The 4,045-nt window shown below is 39.2% G+C and overlaps 1 non-coding gene across 1 annotated transcript; it reads left to right on the forward strand.

Annotated features, from left to right (window-relative positions):
• Window positions 1-624: 624 nt before the first annotated feature.
• LOC122638479 lies at window positions 625-731 on the forward strand. Its single transcript, XR_006329471.1, has one exon. It is a non-coding gene; the product is annotated as a small nucleolar RNA R71 (small nucleolar RNA).
• The last annotated feature ends 3,314 nt before the right edge of the window (window positions 732-4,045 follow it).

Consider the following 4,045-nt stretch of genomic DNA (forward strand, 5'->3'; position numbering starts at 1 on the left):
AGAGAGGTGGCCTAGCAGAATTCATAGAAGGTCATAAATAAGGACGAGGGGGGAAAGGATGAGGAGATATACCTTGATTTTGTGGTGCAAAGTTGGGCCTTTGGAGACCAAGCTGGCCTTGATGGTTAAAGTTGGATGGGCCTGCTTGGTTCCCTTGATTCCAGGAGAAATTAGGGTGATTTCTCCATCCTAGATTGTAAGTGTTGCTATATGGATTATTTTGGTAGAGAGCACTCACATTCTCAGTATTGGAATTTCCCACAAAGGTGTTGGGGCATTCCTCTAAAAGATGTCCAGGTGCATGGCACCAACTGCATATAGACACATGGTTGACCTGGTTAACCGGTATAGGCTCTTTAGGGACAATGGACTCTAACCTTTTGATGAGGCTATCCAGTTTGGCTTCCTTTGCTGGCATACCCCCAATGAGGTACCTCTTAGTGGTCCTTTCAGCCTCTTGGGAAGATTCCCACTCCCTAGTCTTTTCAGCTAAGTTGGTTAAGAATGTCCAGGCCTCATTCTCATCAGTAAAAGAGGTAAATCCTGTAGGACACAGATTCTAAAAGCTGCTTGGTCTGAAAGTCTATGCCCTCATAAATAATTTGGCAGATTTGCCACAAGTCAATACCATGGTGAGGGCATTCTAACAGGAGGTCTTTGAATCTTTCCATGAATCTAGAGAATGACTCATGTGGTTTCTGCCTGAATTGGAGTATGTCACTCTTGAGTTTATTGGTCTTGTGAAGAGGGAAAAATTTTCTCAAGAAGAAAATGGTGAACTCATCCCATGTAGAAATGGAATTAGTTGGCAGTCCATAGAGCCACTTCTTGGCATGGTCCTTCAGGGCAAAGGTTATGAACCAGAGCCTAACTGCATCATCAGTTAAATTTTGAACCTTAATTAGAACACAAACCTCCTCAAATTCCCTAAGGAAGAGATATGCATCTTCATTGGCCATCCCATGGAAGTGGGGTAGCATGCTAATGAAGTTGGTCTTGAGTTCATAATTGTTCCCTGTAGCAATAGGTAGATTGATACAAGAAGGTTGTGCAGCCCTAGGAGGGTAAAACCTATCCTTAAGAGTCTTGGGTTGTTGGTCACCCATGGTCAAAGGTGGGCTCAAAGGTGGTGGAGATGGTGGTATTCTAAAAAGACGGTTGCTTGAATCACGGGTCCACACTGTAGCCACCTAAACAGATATGAGGTCTCCTTTAAAAAAATTAAGGAAAAATAAAAGACTAGAAAAAATCACTAAAAACAAGAGAGTCCAAGGTAGATGGTGCATCTGTCCCTCAAGAATCGAAACAGTGGTTCCAAAGCTGCAAGGTTGCCATATAGGTTGACAGCAAGGGAACCCGTATAGTCTTCAATAACCACCTACGGGCGACTCCAAGTGGATTCTGATGTAGAGTGGAGGACTACTATATGTTTCTGTTTCCAAGAGCACTTACTATGTTGCTTTCCTGTTATCAAAGTTGGTCACCTCCAAAGATAAGTCACATGCCAATCCATCCAACCAAGTCAAGATGCAGCGTCATAGGTAACTTAATCCTATGAGAGACACCAAAAGAGGTAGGGTTTGGGCATATGAAGGACTTTAGATTGGGCGCACAGTCTTTGAAACAGAAGAGAAACAAGATGAGGTTTTCAAATACTTCTTTTTTTTTTCGAAAAAGAAGAGGTGAAAGAGAAGAAACTAAAGCACTTTGAATTACTTAAAAATCAGAAAAATAAAGTGGACAATACTCTCCCCGGCAACGGCGCCAAAACTTGTTTGCAAGAAACAATAATCGCAAGTGTGCGGATCAATCGTAGCTACAGGTCGAACACAAGGAGATGTATGCCACTCTATCTTACTCACTTTAAAACAATGCAAAGTGAACCAAATCAATTAAATGTTGGATTAAACTAACGATAATTAAACTAACGTATCCTAACTCACAAGTATCTAGCAAAATTACGTATCAAACGAATTGAATTGGCGCCCTAATACACATCCATCTAACCTATCAATACTAACGTGGATTGAAGGATTGAATAACCACAGCCACATATCACAACCACACAAAAAAAAAACAAAGGAAGAATAAAGCTAAAAGATTAAAGAGGTGAAACCCAAAGGTGCTTGAACCGGACTGAAATTGCTTGCTTTTTTTAACACACTTGAAATGGCACTACCAAATCTGAAATTTAAACAAAAAATAATTAAATTAAAATTCTAACATAATGCATGATAATGATAGTAAATAAAAAAATAAAATTGCATAAGCATGGAAGAATTAGAGAGGTAGAGAATGAGAATAAAATAAAAATAATGGAGAATTAAGATTCCTAATAGAATGGAGGGATTAGATGAGATGAGAATGAGACTAAAATAAAAAACAATGGAAGAAGTAAGAGATTAAGAAGAAGAATAAAATAAAACTAAAAATAAGAACTAATACTCTCTTCTACCAAAGTTGAAAGTGCATGAATTAATTAGGCTTTGCATGAATGTAATTGAAGAAGCTTGAACAACTTGAATAATCCTTGCATGGCTTCCTCTTCCAAATCTCCAAGTCTTCTCACAAACTTAGGAACTTAGACTAAAAAGCTTTAAAACTAAACTAGAATTAAGAAATTACAACCATATTAAAGACATTAATTAAAATTAAAGCTTGCATAAACTCATTACAACCATTGAACTAAGCTCATAAAATCAAACTAGAACTAGAGAAATCACAAATTAGAAGGAGAAGAAGAAGAAAACTCATAAAAAACTAAACTAAGATTGCATTAGAATTAACACTCTTTACACCCCAAAGCATGGGTATTTATAAGAGAAGGGGAGAGGAGAAGAGAGGAGAAGAGAGGAGAGCGAGAGAGGCCTCCACGGTTCTAGGAGGCTTCACTCTTCTAAAACCATGGAGGGGAGAGAAGGTGGAGAGAATCTTCCCAAAACCAAATATTCTCTCATCTCGCTTACCATATACAAATTGCTTGAATCCCAAGAAAAAAAGAAAAAATAGAAAGAGGGAGAGATACAAAGCTTAACTCCCTAAACCTGCTATTTTCTAAAAAGTAGACTTTCTAATTTTATTCTTTGCTTCTTTTTCTTTGTAGGAGTCTTCTCCAAGTAAAGTGATAAAGGCATCTTTAATGTTTGACTTTTCTACCTTCCAAGGATAAGGGAATCTTCTCCAAAAGAAATCTATCCATAGTCAAATCCCAAAAATGCCCTTGGAGATTTGGAGGAGAGAGAGAGTGATGACTAGGATTCCACTCAACAATAAATCAAATACCCAAGCTGTCCTCTTTAAAAAATCATGGAGGGTGCACCCTTTAAAAATCAAGGAACCCTGGTGCACCCCAAAAAATAGTGGAAGCTTGACAATGTGGGTCCCCCCATGTGGGTAGTAGTTCTTCTCTCTCTTCAAGATTGGAAAATTGCTAAAACAGTCCTGTACTTGCAGTAGATCTATACCATTTATTAGCAATACCTTCTTTGATGTCAAAAATACCCTTGGGAAGTGGCAGAATGGCTATGGGGTTGCACTCCAGCTCATTTCTGACCCATTATCGTTTCTTGGCCTGAAAAAAATAATCAACTGCATGGAAACCTAAACGGATGCGTAATTGAATTTCGTCATATCCATCTTACTCAAAATTTAGTCCTCTTTACAACCATGGAAAGAAAAATGGTGACTTTATGTGTAGATTCGGACATGCAGCTCCCAATAGTCCAGAATAGCACAAAATAGCCAAAAACCTGAAAAACACAAGAAAGCACCAAAGTAACTCTGTCCAATGTGGTAAAATGCATTCATTATGCCCTAAGATTTCACACATAAATGTGCTCATCAGGAGCGATCTGGTGAACTTCGACCCCATCCTCTTCTCCTAGGTCCTCGACCACGATAACTGTGTCATCATCGAACCGAGAAAGGTTAAGGTCGGGGTAGGCAGCCTTGACCTTAGCCAATAGGTCAGGTCGGCCCTCGTCATAGCCGACCGAGTACGAAGGCTTCCTCAAGCTGTGGCACAACTCCTTAAAGTCCTTCGACT

This window comes from Telopea speciosissima, chromosome 8 (genome assembly GCF_018873765.1).
Source record: "Telopea speciosissima isolate NSW1024214 ecotype Mountain lineage chromosome 8, Tspe_v1, whole genome shotgun sequence".
In the NCBI taxonomy this organism is placed as follows: domain Eukaryota; kingdom Viridiplantae; phylum Streptophyta; class Magnoliopsida; order Proteales; family Proteaceae; genus Telopea; species Telopea speciosissima.